At 39.7% G+C, this 22,792-nt stretch overlaps 1 protein-coding gene across 4 annotated transcripts in view; it reads right to left on the bottom strand.

Annotated features, from left to right (window-relative positions):
- STOM (stomatin) overlaps positions 1-22,792 on the bottom strand; it is a 48,464-nt gene that overhangs the window by 23,673 nt on the left and 1,999 nt on the right. For 2 of the 4 annotated variants that reach the window (XM_007474581.2, XM_056812040.1), the window contains exon 2: positions 4,411-4,545. The exons of the other annotated variants lie outside the window; for them this stretch is intronic. The gene's annotated coding sequence lies outside the window, so the exon portion shown is untranslated. The remainder of the gene's footprint in view (positions 1-4,410; positions 4,546-22,792) is intronic. 4 annotated transcript variants of the gene reach the window in all.

Consider the following 22,792-nt stretch of genomic DNA (forward strand, 5'->3'; position numbering starts at 1 on the left):
AAAAGATTATGTCACTGGAAGTAGTATTATATGTGAGTGATGCCGTTTGCAGCGCTGCCACATACTGTGCTCCTCTCACTGACCACCAATGAAAGAGGTGTCCCTTTTGGAAGTGCGGTGGGGGCCTGATATGTGGCCTGCGGGTCATAGCTTGGGGACCCCTGGTCTAGGGTCTGTGGACTGAAAAGAACCATTTTGATAACAATTTCAATAATATTCAATATATCTGATATGAAATTATTTTAACATCATATTTAACATTTTTATATAATTATATTTCAAGAAGTAATTTTCTCTCCCATTTGACTCAATTTCCTTAGAACAGGTACTGTATTTTTTTTATCACCAGTACATGGCATGTAGTAGCCACTCATTAAATGCTTGTTTTGTTTTTTCCATTTCCATTTTATTTATTTTTCAGATCCAAATTCTATCAGCACCTCCCCTTGACATTCCCTCCCTCTACCACTAAGAAAAAAAGGAAGTAAAACAACTTGATATTACGACAAGCAGAACAGGTTCCACATTGGCACTGTCCAAAAGGGAAAAAAGGCTCAATCTGCTCTGCATCAACTGTCTATGTAGAAGTGAGTAGCATGCATCACCTTGAATCCTCTGGAATTGCAGTTGATCACTGTGTTAATTAGAATTCCTAAGTCTTCAGAGATGTCTTTATAATATTGTTTTTAGTTTTGTTTTTTTAAACCCTTACACCTTTGGCCTTAGAACCAATACTGGTTCTAAGGTAGAAGAATGGCATAGGTTAGGCAATGGGGGTTAAGTGACTTGCTCAGGGTCGCACAGCTAGGAAATGTCTGAGGTCAAATTTTAAACCCAGGACCCTCCCATCTCTGGGCCCAGCTCTCTATCCACTGAGTCACCTAGGTGCCCAATATTGTTGTTTTCAATACATTTGTTAACTTGACTTCCTTGTAATCCTATGTATTGTATTTTATGCATCTTAAAGGCATTTTTCTGAGAAAGGGTCCCCAGGCTTCCCCAGATATCTAGCTTCATAGAGACAGAAACTATTAATATCTTAGAAAAGCTTGACCAGGAAGAGACAAAGCAATAGTGTCTCCAAGAAACCACTCTTTGGTGTTTGGTATTCAGTATCCAGCAACACTCTAGGGTGTAAAGGTTTGTCAATTATCTCATATTACAGCTGTAAATTCCAGGAGAGTAGCTAAGGAATATGAGGCATTGAAAAGACAATACCTACCCTCCAGTGCTGACCATGAATAGGGTGGCTATTTCCTGGAAACCAACTTTGCTTTAAGAAAAAAAAAAAAGGTCAAAGCTCACACTTAAATATAAAGTGCTATATGAAAATCTTCAGTGGTACCTCCCAACAGCCTGTGCAGTTATTATTAATCTCATTACACATATGAGGAAACTGAGGCATAGAGATGTTGAGCACCATGTCCAAGGTGCTAATAATGAGAAAAGCTGGAACTAATTTATACCTAAGGAGAAAAAGCACCATAATAATAAAATGAATAGTAGCTTTGGAGACAGTTGTTTTGCATTTAAGTATTGGCTCCAGGATTTGGCCCAGGAATCAACTTTTCTAGGTCACTGTTTTTATGGTAAAATGGAAAAATATCAAGCAAGGCTGTTGTTGGGAAAGGAAATCATAAGGTGCTATGGAAATGGGGGCTATGATCATCTCTCCAGTCAAATTCCATTTGGCAATGTAAGTATTAACATTCATTTAGGGCTGCTAAATGGCACAGTGGATAGAGCTCTAGTCCTGAGGTCAGGAAGACCTGGGTTCAAATCTGACCTTAACCCCCATTGTCTAGCTCTTCTGGCTTAAGAGTTGAGACTAGTACAGAAAGTAATATCTTTTAAAAAATCCATTTATTTAACATAAGTATAGCAAGGAGAGAGAGCCAGAACAAGTAATACATTCAAAGTTATACAATAGTGAGAAAAGAGAATATTTCTATAAAGCTTACTATGTGCCAAGCACTGTGTTAAGCACTTCATAAATATCTCTCACAATCCTCACAGCTACCCTGGGAGGTAGGTGCTACTATTATTCCCATTTTAGAATCAAGGTAATTTTAGCAAACCGAGGTTAAGTGACTTGTCCAGATTCAGAATTTGAACTCATTCCAACACCACTGTACCATGAACTGCCTGCAATAGATTAGAGGTAAAGGTACAAATAGAACTTTAGAAGTGGGGTAGTATCTCAGAATAAGAAATTTTCTGCTAGTATAATCGATTGATAATAATTCAATAAGCATTTATTAAGCACCTGTTGTGTGCAAAGAATTGTAGTAGGCACTAGGAATATAAAGGGGAAAAAAACCTGTTTATGAAAGAGCTTACACTGGAAAGGAGGGAGAAGGTGGGGGGAAATAGGGAAGAGTACAACATGCAAATAAATAAGTATATAATTTGAGGGGGAGAGGGCACAAAATAATTAGCAGGAAAACCAGCAAGTCTCCTCTAGGAGATGGCACATAAAATTGATCTTTCTTTGAAGGATGCTAGGGATTCTAAAGTTGAAACGAGGCAGGAGGAAACGGGAGAAGTGAGGAACAGCTTATACAAAGTCAGAAGAACTGTAGATCTGGGAACTAGAATGCTGAGACAGTGAGTGAGTTTGGGGAATAGTAATGAGGCCGCTTGGATTGGAACAGAAGGAGCATGAAAGAAAGTAAGGTATAGTAAAGCCTGGAGAGGTTAGGTACTAGAAAAGTCATCTGCACCAAGAAGGGCTTGAAAAGGCAAGCTGAGGAGTTTTTATTTTATTCTGGAGGGAAATGGGAGCCACTGAAGGTTTTTGTGCAGGAGCATCACATGGTGAGTGAACTTTAAAAACGATTTTGATGGTTTTGGGGAGGACAGACTGGTGAGGGACTAGAAGAGTTGGGAGCCCAATTGGGAGATTCTGTGGACAAAGAATCTCCAAGGCTAGGAGTCTTACTAGACAAAGCTGGCGAAGGGTGAGCCATCAAGCAGTTAGGAGTGGTAAAGTTAATCAATGTGACTGGGAAGTGAAATGTGAAAGCTGTGGACAAGCAAATTAAGATCTAGAGACCCTGGTAAGCGTAGTAAGATCAGGTGGGGGGCAATACTTCCTCCCTGTCCTTGGTGTTTATTTATCTTCACCAAATGTCCTACACACACACAGTTACCCAATACCTGAATCATACCCACAGAAGGGCTGTGCGGATCTCTGTGGCAACGCCCCTCAAAGATAAACTTGGCTTTCAAAGAGGCAAAATGATCCAGATTTCACAATATCAACAGCAAAATAATCAGTATGAGGAAATCAAAGGAGAGTAAGAAATAGGATCATACATAGACTCAGACTCAGATCTGGAAGGGTCCTTCTGCTTATCCACAGGGGTAGCTACAAGAGAACCTTTTCCTCCTCTCTACAACCTGCTAGTCACCCTCATGCCAAATAGCACACAATGGACAGTAAGAACAGGTCTGGGGAACCTGCCTGACTCCAGCTGCCCCCTGTTCCTCCATTCTCCAGTTCCCACCAGGTACCGGATGCCTGTTCTCGGGTGGAGGTTCACCACCTCCCCTATACCTACTTGTGCCTGAGGGAACCTAGAACCTGCAATGACTCCCTTTTGAAGCACTACCTCCTTCCCAACAGTCACTGTTTGGGAACTAGGTGCTGTGCCACTGCTGGACCCTAAAGCACTGCCTGACCCCTCTATCTGCCATAAAGCTGAATTCTCAGGTATATAGTCTCCCCCAATTAGAAGGTGACCTCCCTGAAAACAGGGACTATCTAGCTTTTCTATTGTACTTCCAGTACAAATTCCAGGACTCTGATGTGCTGATATATTCTTCCAGGAATGCCATATGGCTTTGAACAATGGAAACTCCAAAGAATGAAAGCTGTCTGCCACATGGAACCAATGCAGTGTCAACTCTAAGAAAACCCTTACCTTCTGTCTTAGCATCAATTCTAAGAGTGGCAAGGGCTAGGCAACCAGGGTTAAGTGACTTGTCCAGAGCCTCATAGCTAAGAAGTGTCTGAAGCCAGACTTGAACCCAGTCCTGTCTCCAGGCTTGGCACTCCATCTATAGAACCACAGTACTATCCAGATGGCCCCTGGAGTAAGAAATTTAATCCCAGTCTGCTGATTCCAAGGTCAGTGCTTTTTATACTACCCCACACAGTCTGACTAGTAGACAGGCTGCCTGTGATCAGCAGATCAAAAATTCATTTTAAAAACCCTTTAGTGTAAGTACCTAATAAGTGTGTTGGGTATTTTAGGGAAAGACAAAGATACTTCCTACCCTCATTGACGCCAAGGCCCATGTTTATAGAACTACTTCCACTAGACAGGAAGCAGCAAGGCATAGGGTATAGAATGTTGTATCTAGAATTAGGAATTACTGGGTTCAAATCCAGATTCTGATGCTTACCGGCTGTGACCGCCTTTCAACCTCAGCAGCTACTAAGATACTTCAGTAAAATGAGTTGTCTTTGGGTGTTCTCACAATGAAGAAATCCTAGAATCCTGATGTACTGATATATTCTTCCAGGGATGCCACATGGCACTGTAGGTCACCGAAAAGGCAATGGAGAAAAGTGTTTTTTCTCTGTTAATTATTTCCTATTTATCTTGTATATAGCTTACTTTGTCTATATTTGTTTGTATGTTTTTTCTCCTATTGGACTCCAACCTCCTTGAAGGCAGGGACTGACTTTTGCCTCTTTTTGAATCCTCAGAGCTTAGCACAGTGCCTAACACAAAGTAGGGATTCACTCAGTTAGTGATGATTACAATGGTAGATGTGTATTGGCTGTAAGGCTGTTACTAATGAAGAACCATATGTCAAAGAGCAGTGAAAAGGACCACTGAGGAAATGTACAACTAGCCGAGGGAGACTGTGACCCTCTTCGGTGCTTATGGAATACCGAGAGAGAGATGAAGTTACCCAGAAAGTTGGTGGGATTTCCTCTGGAGGATTCATGGGAAGAATGGACAAGAGTCATACCAAACAAAAAGGTGCGGATGGGCTGTGGTCTGCACTACTGGAAGGTGTGATCATATTTCTATTGAAGTATAGACAGGTTTCTATTAGCTCAAAATAAATACCTAGAAGTGGTCACATTATTTGAATTTATATTATGTAAGAAATTAAATGAAAGGTTTGACTAAATATATGAGAATTTTAAGATAATATTGTGGTCATCAATTTTAAAATACTATAGCTCAAGCCCAAATGATTTTTAGTAATTTTATTTACAAAAGGGTGGAAGATTATTTGAAATTGACCAAATTAAAAAATGTTAAAAACAAAAAACAATAACAAAAAAACAAAAAGGAAGGAGTAAAAGTAGAGAAATATAAAAGAGGGTAGAGAAGATGTCTAGCCTATCACCCTAAATGTTGCTCTGGTCCCCGGGTCAGCTCAGGAGGGCTTGTTAATCCTATGCTGGAGGATCTGGTGGTAAACTAAACATGGGCTCCACTCAGGTGGCCTCCTCTAATTGGGGAAGGACTCTCCAGAATTAATCTCCCCAGAAGCCAGGAAAGGAAGGTTAGCTTCTCACTCACCCAAGTGAACCTTCAAAGGAGAAGATTCAGGAGCAATCTTACCAGAAGCAATCCAAGAACCAGAGTTCCAGGTCAAAGTCCCAAGCCATAGTTCCAAGTTGCAGTCCCAGTCCAAGATCCTCCAAGCCCAAGATTCAGGCTATAGACCCCAGCCAAAGAAATTCAGGAATTTTTACAGTCCTTTCCTGTCCCTTCCCTGCTTCACAGGGGCCAATCACAGCTTCCAAATTGCCTAGTGCTGCCCAGGGGGCAGTCTCTGTGGGATCTTCTCTCATCCTCTGAAAGTGGAAAACTCTTATCAAGGGATTCACAAGTTTCTGATTGATTGGGTTAAAAGTGGAGCTCTCCAAGTAAGTGACTTGTGAATTCTCTTACTAGATAATAAAGTGTTAAGTAGGGGTTAAGTAGGGTTTCTTCCAAACTAGACAGAGAATAAAGAATTCCCTTTCACAAGTATATATATCCACTGGAATGGAACAAATTACCATCTCACATAATTATAATTTCAAATAGTGTGAATTAGAATACACATGTCTACTTTAGGATGATTCATTATTTGGACTATCCCAGCTTTCTGGAAGTTGACAATTGAGTAGAGGGACCAGGAATGATATTTACATTGGAGTAGCCCAAAAAGAACACTAGATTTAGGAACTGGAGGACTTGGAATTCTTTTGGTTCTAAGGCAGAAGAATGGTAAGGGCTAGGCAATGGGGATTAAGTGACTTTCACAGGGTCATATAGTTAGGAAGTATCTGGAGTCAAATTTGAACCTAGGACCTACTGTTTCTGGGGCTGGCTCTCAATCCATTTAGCCACCCAGCTTTCTCTAGGGCTTGGAATTCTTAAAAGCCAGAGGCCTTTGGATACTCTGCACAAAAGTGATACCCAATAAATGATTGCTTTATTTTATTTTTATTATATTATAGGTTAATTCACACTTCTGAGCCTCAGTTTCCTCATCTTTAAAAAAATGATAATTCTGGCACTATCTCCTTCACAAAATTGTTGTAAGGTAAAGTTCATTTGTAAACATTTAAGTATCATTTAAATGTTTGTTGTGATCATTGTAAGAGTACAAGATGAATATAAGTAAGGTTTTCTGTTCCCTGGAGTGATGAGGGAATTCAGAAAGGAGTCAGAGAGGGGAGGAGAAAAGATAAAGAGGAGGAGGGAGATGAGAGAAAATGAGCTGAGGATACCATCACAAACTATGGATGTGGCAGCAGGGTTATGGATAAAATGAGGAAGGGTTAGGAACACAATACATCACTTAAAACTTAGAATTAAATGGTGCCAACAGTATAAAAAGTTGGTGTAAGAAAGAATGTGAGAATACAGAATGTTGTAAAATAGAATAAAAACCAAAAGAATCTTCCATTTAACCAACAAAGCAAGGGGTGCTCACAGAGGAGTTATGATAGCAGCTGATGCTCATAGCTCTATAAGCTTTAGAAAGCAATTTTCATACATTATCTCAATTCATTTTCATAACAACCTTGGGAGATAGTAGAAAAAGCAGTGGACTAGGAGTCAAGATCTAATTTTGCCTCGGACGAACTTCCTCACTGTGTGACTTGAGTACAACGCTGTTTCCTCATCAGTAAAATGGGGATAATAAAAGCCCCTAAAGACAGGACTATTAGGGGGATCAAATGAAATAAGGAATATAAAGTGCTTATTATAAATGTGCATACTTCCATTTAAGAAGACCAGAAGTGAAGTGATTTGCCTCTGATTACAGGGCTAGCAAAGGGCAGCTAGGTGGTGGAGTAGATAGAGCAGTGGGCTTAGTCAAGATGACTCCTTTTCCTGAGTTCAGATCTGGCCTCAGATATTTCCTAGCTGTGTGACCCAAGGCAAGTCATTTAACCCTATTTGCCTCAGTTTCTTCATCTATAAACAGAGCTTGAGAAGGAAATGACAAACTGCTCCAGTATCTCTGCCAAGAAAACTCCACAGGAAGACTTAGGCAGGACTGAACAACAACACAGGCCTAAAAAGAGGCAGAACTTGTAAATCCAGCATTTTTCATTATACCATACTGCCATAGGCTTTCATGGCTAAAATAAAGAGTTTATCTTGACTTTTTTTATCTAGAAGTATTAAAGACAAAAAGTCAAATCAGTATAGCGTCTTCAGAAAGCGCTTCTATGGAAAACTCTGCTCTCTGTTGACAAGAGAGAAACTGAGACGCAAGGTGAATAATGTAACTCAGGCTGCCTGAATCCAGGTATTTTAACTCAGGATCACACAAAAATCATGCAATGTCAAAGTTAGAAGAGCTCTCTCAGAAGCCATCTTGCCCAATTCATATCCAATTAAGAATCCCCTCGAAGTAAGATGCCTGCGAGGTTTAGTTTGAAGACCTTTAGGAGACAGAGAATCAATTGCCTAAAAAGGTAGAAGTTCATTTCAAGATACCTCTAATTATGTGGAAATTGTTCCTTAAACACTCAACTGAAATCTTTCTCCTCTGCCCATTGTTCCTAGGTCTCCTTCCTAGAGCCAAGCAAAAGAAAGGTAATAAAGCTACCATCTTCTACACAAGAGACTTTTAAGAAGCCAGTTTTCCCTCTGACTTCTGCAAGTCCAGCATCTCAGCAAGGGCTCGGATTCCCCCTTCTCCAGTAGGATAAGCAGCACAGTTCAAAGTCATGAGTTGACACTGGTTTCTTAGCCAAGCCAGCTAATATTAAGTGAAATGCCACCTGAGGCTAGTGTACCGGAGAGAAAACATTGCCTAACAATGTGCTTGGGGACTCAGTCTCCCCTCTGAGGGACAAGAAAAACACACTTTGGGATACAATTCACAAGAGTCCCCAACATCAATACTTATTGTCCTTTAATGGAATTACTGAAATTCTTCCAGGGTCCGAGCTTATCAATGTGGCACTCTCTCTCCCAAGGCAGACCTGACATCATTAGTATTTATATAATTCTTTAAGTTTGCAAAATGTTTCACAAACATTATTTCATAAGGCACTGATATACCCTATATCATGCTACTTACCCCTAGAATGGGGGGAGGGGAGCAGAGAATCTGAATCATAAGATGTCAGAAAATAATTGTCAAAAATTGTTTCATGTGTAATTATGAATGATAGAATTTAATTTATACTTGTATAAAATTTATACTTGTATAAAATAAAATATAATATATATAATATAATGAAATTTAATATAAAAATAAAAAATATTTCATAAAATCCTCACAACAACCCCAGGAGAAGGCAGCTAGGTAGCACAGTGAGTAGAGTGCCAAGTCTAGAGTTGGGAGGACCTCAGTTCAAATGTAGCCTTGGGTACCTCTTAACTGTGTTACCCTGGTCAAGTAATCTAATCCAATTACCTAGCATTTGCTATTCTCTTCTGTCTTAGAATTGATACTAGGATAGAAGGTAAGGGTTTAAAAAAATAAAAACAAAAAACCCAAAACTATAACTCTGAGAGGGATGTGCAATTGTTGCCTCCATTTTAGAGTAGAGGGAAACTGAAGCAAGCAGTGGTTAGGTGACTTGCCCAGGGTCACACAGCGCCTACATGTCTGAGGCTAGATTAGTGTTCAGGTTTTCTTGATCCTAGGTTGAGCCCTCTATCTAGTGCATAATTAACAGAACAATGTGCTTCCAGAATGACAAAGATTTGGAACAACTTCTGACTGAGTATTACTTCCCTCTTCATAAAATGGGGACCACAGAATTTGAACTTTCTCATAGTCCTTAGCACATAGCTAGCACATAACAGGGAGCCAGGTAATAGAAGTATTACTATCTTCATTTTTCCAGATTAAACAGAGAAAGATGGTTTGTCCAAAGTCAGGCAGTTAGTAAAGTTAAGGAGCAAAGGTTCAGTTTTTCTAATCCCCACGTCAGGGCTCTAATTACTCCACCCTGCTCTATTAAGAATGATAACTCCCATTTTGATAATATTTTACGGCCTACAGTATTCCTACAATGGCCTAATGAGGTTGTTAGTGTAATAATTATTATCCTCATTTTATAGAGGAGAAAACTGAGGTTCAGAGAAAGTTATCCTAATATTTCTATGCTGTCCAACTGATGCCACAGCAGCACAATCCCATTTCAGTTAAAATGGGGTGAGAGGAAGAATAAACATGAGGGACTTGCATGCTGAGTCCTTCCTTCTGATGATGTGTCCCTCTTTCCCAGCCCTTAATAAACATAAAAAGTCCTTTTTATTATGAATGCTATGTCCCCTTGATAAACTGGAATAAATCAACTGGGAACACACACCCTGCCATAGTATAAGAAACTGTCAAGTATCTTGATCATTATGGAAAGTCCATTTTAAATTAGAACAGTTCTATAATAAGACTTCTAGACATAGAATTTAAAAATACAAATTCAATAAATTATATATACACAGATGTAGAGAGAATAGACAGAAACGTTACCAATGTCAACCAGCCAGGCATTCCAGAAACAAACATTTTTAGTACCTCAACCTACACTTCCTTTCAGAGCCAGCTGGAGAGTCCCGGGACCCAGTGCCCAAGAGCTCTGGGAATAGAGGCTCTGATCAGATTACCTTGTTAGCCATTATTGAAGGCAGCATCCATTGGGAAGAAGGGGTTTGACTTCCAGCTACCACTGATGGGGAGGCATCCCCCCTTGGGTCAATGGGCCTTCCTGCATCCTGACTCTGGCAGCCAGCACTTAGGGACTCAAGGGCACATCCTCAACACCGACAACATGAACTGCCATCAAGAGACAGGGAAGCCCAAGAGCCCGAGACCAGCGTCGACCCTCCAGACCACTGGTGTAGCTTCCAAAGCCACTGACCTGGAGGGCAAAGGCTTGTGGAAAGGCGACCTGGCAAAGAACTGCCTCCGGAGGTGGTGTATCCTCCAATTCCTCAGCAGCCTCAGTTACTGAAGACCTAGAGAATAAAGCTCTTATTACCAACATCCGAGGCACTGTAGAACTGTTCAACCTCAGAAAAATGCTGTTTTACCAAAGGAAATCAGATGCATTACCACAAGCTTTTTTGCTCCTAAATGCTAGGAAGCACTGGATCCTTTCCATCTAAGTTGCTGCTGAAACTTCCTATATATGGTGCGGTCTCTCTCTTAGAACCTGAGCTCCTTGAGAGCAGGGTATTTGGCTATTTGTATCCCCAGTGCTTTGCAGACAATAAGTACTCAATAAATGCCTCTTCATGAACTCATTCATTTGATACTACTTGTCCTCCTTAGGAGGATTTAAGAGTTAATGAAATTCCAGGGGCAACTGGGTAGCTCAGTGGATTGAGAGCCAGGCCTAGAGATGGGAGGTCCTAGGTCCAAATCTGACCTCAGACACTTCCCAGCTGTGTGACCCTGGGCAAGTCACTTAACCCCCATTGCCTAGCCCTTACCACTCTTCTGCCTTGGAGCAGATACACAGTATTGACTCCAAGACTGAAGGTAAGGGTTTAAAAACAAAGAGTTAATGAAATTCTATTCTCATTGCAGTGATAGTGGAAAGAAAAATGGATTTAATATTGGAAGATCTGAGATGGATTCCATATTCTAATACTGACTACTCAGGTGGCTTGGGGAAAAACATTTCACCTTTCTAAGTGTCAGTTTTCTTATCAGTAAAATGGGGACAATAGTTCTACAGTGAGGAAATTGCTTTGTAAACCTCAATATCAAGGTTATTTAAGAAATAATATGTAAATTATATATTTATATATGTTTTTGGCATTGGGCCTTGCATGTGGGAGATGTTTCTTCAAAAGAATAGAGTGATCCCACACTATGGACCTTCATTGATTCCACAATCACCAACAAAAAGCTTCTTCAATATTTGTAGCACCTTATTTCACTAATAATACACTTATGGTCTATTTGGTCCTTTCCTTGAGTAAAGGGACCCTGCCTTGTTGATCTGTAAAGCTTTCTCAATGCCTAGGACAATGTTTTGCACTAAAGACTTTTGAGACACTGCTGTTTGTGTGTGTGTGTGTGTTTTGTGTGTGTGTGTGTATACACACATATGCACAGAATACTCATATATCAAATAATAAAATTTGCTTGAAAATATTGTTTGCCACGCCTCTGCCAAAGACTAGCTAGATGACCTGGGCTTTGTCGTCTTTTTAGGTTTTCTCATCTGAAAAATGAGGTCAGACTAGATAACTAGATAAACTTAAAAACAGCTGTTGAAATGAACAAAATGTTAGTTATGATTTGATACATAAATGTTATGTATGTGTTCATATATGGTAGATGTAATTCTGGTATTTTGTTAATAATAAAATTTGATAATATTTTCAAGCAAATTGAGAAAGCTTTACAGATCAACAAGGCAGGGTCCCTTTACTCAAGGAAAATACCATAAATATATGTATATATTTGTATATATAAATATCCATCTTCAGTTTTTTTTCTTTATAAAGTAACAAGTTGCATAAAGGGTAAGATCAGTGGAATTACTTGTTACAATGTTTTTCCCACTCTACATCCATATTATTCTTAAATTCTCCTCCATCTTCCTAGTCTCTCAAACTTTTATCTTAGAAAAAACATTCTCTGGCTTTCCATTTTCCCATTTGTAAAATAAGAATTGAATTATAGATGTCCCTTTTCAAAGCCTTTTTATATCCAACATTATGTTCCATATTCTAACATTCTACATTCTATATGGTCTAATAATCTATGTTCTAAGGCCCCTTCCAGTTCTGACATTTTGTGGTAAGATCTAGTTCTAAGTATTTTGTAAATGGTAAAATACTATGTGAATATATACTGCTGTTATTAGTATGTTTTTATGTCCTTTTTGGAGCCAGCAGTGAGAAAATTCTATGATTCTAAGGTTCCAAGTAGTTCCCTGAACATGTTTACTCATAAAGCAAGCACAGGTTTTTTTTTTTTTTTAATACAAGCTACAGACCTGCTGATTATTTACTTGGACTAATTCATGAAGATACAAAGTCCCTCACATTTTATCAGCTCTAACAACAATGCTATAAACAAATCAGTCCCATGATCCTACTTATTCTCCTGTCAGGATTCTCTCAAGGGGAAATGTTAAGGTTCTTATAATACTACCTATCACCAAGTTTCTTTGCAATTAATCTACATTATTTCATTACAAAGTATTGATGCTCTAGTGTCTATGGGAAATGCTGAACCAGGAGCCTGGGAGGAGGGGTCACAGAACTAAAAACCTCAGGATGTTAGAGCAGGGAGGAATGGCAGAAATCATCTGTTCCAGTCATTTCATAGATAAGGAAAGAAATGATCAGAGAGGGGAAATGGCTTGCATAGGCACAAAGAGACTGAAAAGGCCAGGATGAGAACTTGAGCTGCTGGGCTGCTAGATGAGGGTCCCTTTCTGGGAGACCATGATTGAATGAGTGGATTAAGAAATTGAGGCTGCCTCATAATCTGGAAGACTAAAAAATTTCCTGGAAAGCTCTGGCCACATTTCTCTTCCTAGTTGCTTCATTGAGTCTTTTCAATTGTGTCTAACTCTTGATGATCCATTTGAGGGTTTTCTTTTCAAGGAAATAGGAGTACCATTTCCTTCTCTAGCTCATTCTACTGATGAGGAAACTCAGGCAAACAGGACCTAGTGAGAAATTCTTAACAAAGGTGGGCATGGGCTAGCTGTTTCATTTCTTTTCCTCATATACAAAGATGTTACCTTCCAGTATTTCTTAGTCTCTGAGGTGCTGTGTTAAACTGGGTCCTCACAGCATTTTCAGACCTCCCCCCGCCTTTTATTTACCCCAGAAATACTGATGCAAAGAGAACACTGCTTTAGCCTTATGATTTAGGTTACATTATAAGAATTGCCATACTAGGTCAGATCCCTGGGCTGCTCTGGTCTAATGTTTGGTCTCCAAGAATTTAAACTGACAAAGTGCAAAGTAAACTCTGCACGGTGCCAAGTTCAGACAAATTCCGCTTTACACAGTGCTGTTGGGAATTACAGACTGTGCCCTTGAGAATCTTGGCATCTCAGAATTGGAAGAGACCTTGGAATGTCAGGTAGAAGAGATCTTAGAATACAGAGCCCTTCACTTTCCTCCCCTATTAAATGGGAATCATACTTTTACTGATAAAGTCTCCAGGAAAGAAGACTCCCTTCCACACTATAGCAATACATTAGAAGACATGTCTAGGGTGTATGTATGGGGGTGCTCAGGGAGGGGTAGTATCTCTGGTATGGAGGGCTTGTCGTGCCCTCCTAGGGAAGCTCTCCAGCTTCTGACCCCCACCTGACATCCAGCTCTCACTTGTGGCTCCCAGTAGCTGCTAGCATGCAGCAGCAGCCACACCCTGGCAGCAGCCACACCCCGGCTTCGACAGGCAGCCCAAACCTTGTGAGGGTAGCCATCGGGTCGTCGACCCCTGGTGAACCAGGACTTTGCTCACCCAGCATGTGAAGACTGCTTTGGCCGAACAGACGGAAGAAACCAACAAGAAGGTTCAACGGCTGAGATGGCGACGCAGCAAGGCACTGTGGAATGCTTAGGGCGTGTTGGAGCACAAAGGACAACACGGCCATCCAATGCAGCTGAGGAAGTCTCCAGGTGTAACGACTTTTCGTGCCACTGGACCCAGGCTTCCAACGCCGAGAGAGTGTGGGACTGTCTCTGTGCATCGACTTTTCTACTTAAATCTCTTTCATGCACAAGTATCTTTGTGCACACTCATCTACATCACAGATGAAAGCGCACAAAGACAATTGTCATCCTCGGTTACCGAGAGACTACTACTAGAAGACATGTCCTAGAGAGCTCATATAACTGCTGGGTAGAAAGAACACTGTGTAGGTTACACGTCTACAGAAATGGAACTTTCTAAAGCAATTCTTCCTTGTTGTCTCTGAGGTAGCTTGCCAAGCAACCTCCTACTACATGACTTCTTTGTCGAGCCCAGAGCTATCACAAAGATCTCTTCTTAAACAAATAATTATTCTTACTTGTCAGATCTATGGATAATGGAGAATTGATGACAAAAAAAAAGACATTAAGGAAAGCAAAGTGGATAATTCTAATGAAAATTTTTGCACTAACAAATCCAATGCAATCGAGAGTAGAAGGGAAGCAGAAAACTGGTGAAAATTTTTTGTAACAAGTTTCTCTGATAAAAGGCCTTATTTTTCAAATATAGAGGGAAATGAGTCACATCCATTAAAAATAAGCATCATTTTCTAGTTGGTAAATGGCCAAAGAATATGAACAAGGAGTTTCCAGATGAAGTAATCAAAGCTATCTATATTCATGAAAAATATTCTAAATCACTGATTATAGAGAAATGAAAATTAAAATAACAGAAGTACCACCTCATACCTATCAGATTGCCTAATATGTGTAAAAGAAAATGACATGATGCAGAGTGAGAGGAGCAGAACCAGAAGAACATTATACACAGATAGAGATAAACTGTGGCACAATCTAATGTAATGGACTTCTCTACTAGCAGCAATGCAATGACCCAGGACAATTCTGAGAGACTTATGAGAAAGAACACCATCCACATTCAGAGGAAGACCTGGGAGTAGAAACAAAGAAGAAAAACAACTGTTTGATCACATGGGTTGATGGGGATATGACTGGAGATGCAGGCTCTAAATGATGACCCTGGTACAATTATCAATAATATGGAAATAGGTCTTGATCAATGATACAAGTAAAACCCAGTGGAATTGTGTTTTGGCTGGGGGCAGGGAGAGAGGGAAAGAACGTGAATCATGTAATCATGGAAAAATATTCTAAATTGATTAAATAAAAATTTTCAATTAAAAATAAATAAAAAATAAAAGCTCTCTTCTAAAAAATGACAAATGTTGAGGGGAATGTGGAAAAATTGGGACACTAATGCATTGTTGGTAGTGTTGTAGACTGATCCAGCCATTCTGGAGAACAAGTTGGAGCTATGCCCAAAGGCTAAAAAATTGTATATATACCCTTTGACTACACAAAGCACTGTCTGTATGTCTGTATCCCAAAGAGATAAAGAAAAGGGAAAAGGTCTATATGTATGAAAATATTTATAGAAGCTCTTTTTGTGGTAGCAAAGAACTGGAAATTGGGGAATGGCTAAACAAATAGTAGTATATGATTGTGATGGAATACTATTGAACTACAAGAAATGATGAGCAAGATGCTTTCAGAAAAATTTGGAAAGAACAATTCTGAGGGACTTGGGCCAAAGAATACTATCCACCCACCTTCAGAGAAAGAACTGTTGGTGTCAGAATGCAGATGAAAGCATATGAGTTTTCAATTGTTTATGTTTTGAGGTTTTGGCTATATAAGATAAAAATGAAATATGAATAAAAAATAAATTAAGTTAAAGAAAAAACCTGGAAAGGCATGAATTGACATAAAGTGAACAGAACCAGAAAAATATCGTGTACAGCTAAGACTGTGAATGACAGTTGTTCTTAGCAATATAGTGATCTAAGACAATTCTAGAGGACTTGGGAGAAAAAATGCTATTCTCCAGAGAAAGAACTGATGGGAGGCTGAATGCAGATCGAAGCATACATTTTAAAAGCTTTATTTTTCTGGGTTTGTTTTTGGGGGTGAGAGGTAGGAAGGAGTCTGGCTAATATGGAAAAACATTTTGCATGACTGCACATATATAATCTATATATATGAAATTGCTTGCCTTCTCAATGGGGGGGAGGAAGGGAGAGAATTTAGAACTTAAAAATTTTAAAAACTAATGTCCAATATTGTTTTTATGCAATTGGAAAAAATGAAAAATAAAAATTTTTAAATTCTAAATATTTACTTATAACAAGGTAAAAAATGATGCCTATATTAATGGGTGAAAAATACAACCACCAAAGGACCTACAAAACAAAGATACCTAGGGTCTGTTATTACCTTAATTTCTTGCCCAAGAGGGCCATTAGAAAAGACATTTTTGATAAGCATCAGCTTTAAAAGGATGGGTGGGTCACTGCTCCCCCAAGCTTTTAAGGGCTATGGTTCTTGTAGGGACAGAGCAGCCCTGGGTGCAATTAAAGCAATGATTAGGGGATATTTGTATGTCTGGTGAGGGCAGGACTGGATACCAATCTGTCCTTAAATTTCTGTAGCCAAGGGAGAAGCACAAACTAGAGAAGATATTGGATGTGTTCCAATCTCATCAAATTCAATATGGGTTCTGATTCCATTGATCAGACTAGTAAATGAATAAGTCACACATATTTCCCTCCTTATCTCCCAGTGTAACAGAGAGGCAGTTTGGGTGTTAACGACTCCTCAAAGACTAGCAACAATCACACCATCTTGGGGACAGAAGAACCATCAAGGCCAGCCTGAGTAGTAATTCCATCCATTGTATGATGAAGGGGTGGCTATCCGGTCTCTGCTCAAGGCTTCTTAGTCCCATGTCCTCTTCCCTCTTTCATCGGACCACCTCGCCCTCAGTTGAGGACAAGACTCTCTCAAGTTTCCCAGAAACCAGCGGTCTCCTTATCACAGGCTCCTCTTTAAGGTTCAAGTAGGCTAGCCTAGCCTTCTCAGCGACTTCACACCTAGTCTTTCCTAGATAGAGGTTCTCTATTTGCTTTTCCCCTCTCAGGCACCTTCCACCCAGCCTCCACGGTTTTGTTTTGTTTTGTTTTCCCTCTAATTCCCTGCCCTCTCTTGGGAACAGAAGCCTGGGATAGTTTTCCCTCAGGTCTCACATTTTCCAAACCAGTTCTCTCTCTGTGAGCCCCCAAGTTTAACATAAACCTACCCAGATGAGGGTATTTCCCAATTCTCCAAAACTAGTTCTCTTTATATTTGGGCTTAGATCTTGGTCTAGTCCCTTCTCAGATCTCTACCTCACATTTCTTGTAGAAACTAATTCTCTTTTGTTCTTTTTTCCTTCTGGGATCCTAGTCTATTTCCTGTTCAGGGTCCAAGACTGTAAAGGTGCTAAGATGATAGCTTTAGTGCTAAAAGATGACCAATTACAGTCAGCTAACCATGTACTCTCTCCCTTATTTTGTAGAAAAGAAACGGAGGTTCTGAATGGTTAAATAATTTGTTCCAGAGGTCCCAAAGGTATAAGTAGCAGGGCCAGGGTTCAAACCTAGTTCCTGTGACTCCAAATCCAATGCTTGCTTTCTTGGTTCTTCAGACCCCAAATTTCTCTATTCAGTTCTTTCTCCCTTCTGGGATCCAGATGTGTCAATCCCACAGAAAACCTAGTCTTCCTTTGATTCCTAGGGGACCTAATCTTTGGATTTTTAATTCTCTCTCAAGCTTTGGATATCTTGTCCAGATCTCTGCTTTCTTCTCAAATCTCCGATCTCTCCCTCTCTTCCATTTCCCTTTCCTCTAAAACAGTAGTTCTTGGAACTTTTTGGTCCCAGGACCTTTACATTCTTTAAAAAAAATTTTCTTTTAACCCTTATCTTCTTTCTGATATTGATTCTAAGGCAGAAGAGCAGTAATGGCTAGGCAATGGGAGTTAAATGACTTGCCCAGGGTCACACAGCTAGGAAGTGACTGAACTGAGGCCAGATTTGAACCTAGGAGGTCTTGTCTCTAGGTCTGGTCTCAATCAACTAAAGCAACTTAGCTGCTCCCCCTTTACATCTTAATTATTTTTTTTTAAACCCTTACCTTCCGTCTTGGAATCAATACTATGTATTGGCTCCAAGGCAGAAGAGTGGTAAGGGTAGGCAATGGGGGTCAAGTGACTTGCCCAGGGTCACACAGCTGGGAAGTGTCTGAGGCCAGATTTGAACCTAGGACCTCCCGTCTCTAGGGCTAGCTCTCAATTCACTGAGCTACCCAGCTGCCCCCTTACATCTTAATTATTGAGGAGCCATCAAAAGCTTTTATGCAGTTTATACCTACTGACATTTACTATATTAGAAATTAAAAATCTTTGTATCATATTTGACCTGTGCAGGTGGAAAATTTGCTACACCTGAGCTACATTCCTAGTATCATTTTAAGTTACATCCTCATTTTTTGTACAGAGGCTTGGGAGATAAATTTGGCTGAGACCCACACTGCAGAACTTTTTTGGGGGAAGCTTATACTTTTGGTAAAGTGCTGCAGGTGTAAGTCTCTGGCTCTCTTTGCTCTGCTCACTTGACTGAAAGAATCCTTTTTCTTTTCCCTCTCTTTTTGATTATTATTAAAATCCTGTATATTTAAAAATACTGAGTATTTATTCATTTTTAATCCTATAGACCTCATAGTCCCCTTTTGCTTATTAGTTCCCTCACTGCCCAGATACTGTTTTTTTCTCTCCTCTGGGTTACAGTATAGAACGTGACTTAATAACATCAACAACCATTTATGTATTTTACAGTTTTACACCTCACTCCCTAAAATTGCTAATGACTGCATTATCATTTCTATTTTACATGAGAGGAAAACTAAGGACTCAGAGGTCAGTTCCCACCTGCCACCACATGTGTGGTGAACATAACACTTTATCTCTTTACTGAGGTGAGACAGTTAGGTGGCATAGTGCTGAGGCTGGGATCTCAGACACTTAAATATGTGTGACAATGGGTAAGTCATTTAACTGCAATCTGCCTCAGTTTCCTCAGCTGGTCAACCATGCAATAAAAGTATCTATGTCTTAAGGTTGTTGTGAGGATCAAATGAGATAAAATTTGTAAAGTACTTATTTAGCACTGTGCCTGGAACTTAGTAGGCGCTTAATAAATACTTATTTCATTTCTCCCTTCTAAGGTTCCTTCTGGCTCTTACTCTGTGATCTTATGATTCATCTTTCTAGGTTCTCATATTCTTCTTCTCCAGGCAGTCTATTTTAGCCAAATTAGACTTGACTACTTTGCCTTCTAAACATCTCTTCCACTTCTAAAGCAATAATGATGATCTTCTGCTCTTCTACTTCCGTGTCCTTGCCTGTATTTTCCCCTAAACCCCAAATACTATTTCCTCCTTCACTTTATCTTTGAATTCCTACCCATGCTTCAAAGGCCAACCTCAAATGCCACCTTCTCTAGGAAGCTTTTCTCTGTCCAGTAAGGACTTTTCCTAATGGACTTCATTTAATGTGTTGTTTGCCCCCTTCTCAAGTACTTATCACCTAAAATAAATAGGGCCATTTCCTGGCCCATTCAGCTATAGGACATGCATTTTCTACCCTGATCATCACTCCCTTCTTTTCCACGAGGGTAGGTAACCTGGACTCTGTCCCCACTTCTCTCCTGGGCGGTAAACTTTATACCTTAAACCTTGCCCGAGTCCAGGCTTCCGGTGCCACTTCCTGAAACCAACACATATGCTTATATCCACTCCTTTCCAGATCCTTGTTTTTCTCCATTTCCCCAAAGCTCTTTAAGAGCATGTATTTGTATCTCTAGCACTTAACACAATGTCTGACATATATAGGTCCTTAATAAGAGCCCCAACACTTAACTTAGGCTATCTTATCTATTATCCCTTGCTCTTACATGACTAGTTCAATTTACTTTTCAATCATATATTTTCCTTCATTACACTCTAATCAAATTCTTCTTTCGTTTTTTAAATTTGAAATACAGCGTAGATACCTCACAACTGTCTTCTAACTCTCAATTTCACATCTGAGAAATATCTATTCTTTGAAACACTGCAGTGTCTCATTTCTCAAGTCAATCAACAGAAAGGGTAGGATATTGGGGGAAAATGTCATACCCACCTTGGCTACTCTTCGCAACACTGAGCATACAGATTAATAAATGTTTGAGCTCACAGAAGGGTTAGGGACAGAGAGAGTTAACAGAAATTAAACTCAATTTTATGCCAATGATCTGTTTCTCCCCAGATAACCCAAACACCTCCATTTCAACAGATATCTTCTTAGTACTGACTCAGAATTATAAGACCAACTAGTGAAGTCAGTCAATAGATATAAAGCAACTACATGACAGGCAATTTTTGTGGTAAAGGATGGGATATGAAAAGAGTCCCCCCTACCCCCCCAAAAAGCCCTGCACCCAAGAAACTCTTGATCTAATGATAGAAGTTATAGTGACAATGTTATAAATGATAGATTAAGGACATAGAAGAATTGGTCATATTAGTGAGGTATGTACTTGAAAAGCCATCTAGTTCAATATCTGTCACTTTACAAATGAGGAAACTGAGACTCAGAGAGGATGACTTGCCCAAAGTCAACAGTTTATAAATGGAAGAGCAAAGATTTGAATCTAGGTTCTCTGCCTCTAGAGTTCTCTTGAATCTAGGTTCAAAGTCTATCTCTTTATATATTAAGATATCACCGCCAGCAAGACAATTCATTCCTTTGAGCCCAGTTTCCTCAACTATAAAATAGAATACCAATACTAGTATTACCTGCTTTTCAGGGTTTACCGAGAAGGAAAGTATCCCTTAAGGTACTATCAAGTCTGCCTCATCACCATCAGGCCCTATCCAGGGAGGGAGCCAACAAAAGTCCATCTTGGGAAGCCCACAAGTCAGGTGAGGAATGAGGATCTCTGGAGAAACCAAATAAGTCTGGTGGTAGGGCAAGGGTGGGTGTGGAAAAGAGAATTGAGCTGTGCTTAGAGGAGAAAAGAACCTTGTCATTAGTTTCAGAGACACCAAGACCTAGATCCAATCCAGGCTCTGAAATTTAGTTCGAGTCCAATTTTGTCTTTTATAATAAGGAATTAATAGTTTCAAAGGGTTATAGTAAGCATCAAGTGAGATTTTGTACATATAGCTCTTTATAAGGAGAAAAATGCACAAAAGATATTATTCTAAGCAAGCAGAGCAGGTAGCCACATAAGTAGTATTTTTTGAGAAATGCTGGAAATCCCTCACTCACTAACCAAATATCTCCATCCCTACATATTATTCTGACAGAAATTTCCCACCATTAGAGATGGCTTCTTTGATTTTTGAGCTGGAAATAACCTTGAAGAATGAGTCTATTTACAGCTGAAAAAAAAAACAAAACACAAATCCCAAAGAGGTCAAATGACTTGCCCAGGTTAAAAGATAATAGATAGCAGAGCTGGTATTCAAATCCAGATCTTCTGATTCTAAATCTAGCACTCTTTCTGGCATGGGCATTGTACCCCCAAAATCATAGAAGTGTTTCAGGCAAACTATTAGCAAGGAAATTCCTTTGTTCCCTTCTATTCTAGTGACTCCTAACTCAAAAACAATGATAATTCCTATAAGACCCTGAGAGAATTATCCTCCTTGGATCATTCTTTAGATTTGAGATAGATAGATACATCTCCAGGCTATCCCTAGATACCATCAGATTGTATCTAAGACATCTACCTGTCACGTTCCCTAAATTATGAGGGTCACCCCCTATGTCTTCAAGCAGACCCCAATCAGATGACAAACCTCCCCCCTACCCAGGCCTCAGTGCATACCACTCTAGAATCACATCTTCACAGTAGTAAAGACCCCAGAAATCATGTCATCTGGGAGCAGCATTCCTTCCATGCTCTTCCCCTGCTCTTCCACGCAGTCTTCTGGGTCAGATTTAACATTACCTTGTAAACTAATAAATTTCTCCTTTTATTTTTAAGCTAAATTTTGGAGTCTTGCATCCTTGCAAAAAGTACCCTTCCCAAACCTCAGGGGTTCATCTCAAGCCCCCCACAACATTTCCACTAACATCATGCCAGCCCAGTGTAAGAAAAAGAAGACTAGCTTGGAGTTCAAAGTCCAGCTTTAGCATTTACTAGCCCTGTGATCTCAAACTTGGATTTTTTCAGGCATAAGGCTCATATTCAAATTGACCTGTGAAATAACTGGTTTGGAAGTTCCTTTCAATGACACAGACTAACTCCCCCATGTTTGCTCATTGTGTGTTATCCTTGTTCAAATTGTACCCTCATTTAGCTACAGGAGATTCACTGGACCTGTTGGAAGCCTCTGTCCGTTTTTGTTATCTCCTGGATTAGATGGAGCACCTGGGTTGTCCACCTGCCACATTTCACTCTTCAGACCAACTCAATTCCCTTTTTTGATTATAAATCTCTCTGATGATCCTTTACTACAGTTCTGCTTTAAAGTTCCTCATTTATGATAAGTTGCAGCCTGCCCACACATCCATTATAAACCTTTATACTTCCCTCAAGATAACTCATTTATCATGTGAATCCATTTCTCACAGCCATATAAAAATATTATGTACACTACTGGCATTAAAGAGACTGCTTTTTCTCATAGGATTACAGTGAAGAAACATTTCCATTATGCAATATAAACATTACCATTATTGTCCTTACAGTTCCTTGGTCTTAAGAGTGATCTCCCTAGCTTCCTTTAAATCCCAACTA

The sequence above is a fragment of the Monodelphis domestica genome, chromosome 1 (genome assembly GCF_027887165.1).
Source record: "Monodelphis domestica isolate mMonDom1 chromosome 1, mMonDom1.pri, whole genome shotgun sequence".
In the NCBI taxonomy this organism is placed as follows: Eukaryota; Metazoa; Chordata; class Mammalia; order Didelphimorphia; family Didelphidae; genus Monodelphis; species Monodelphis domestica.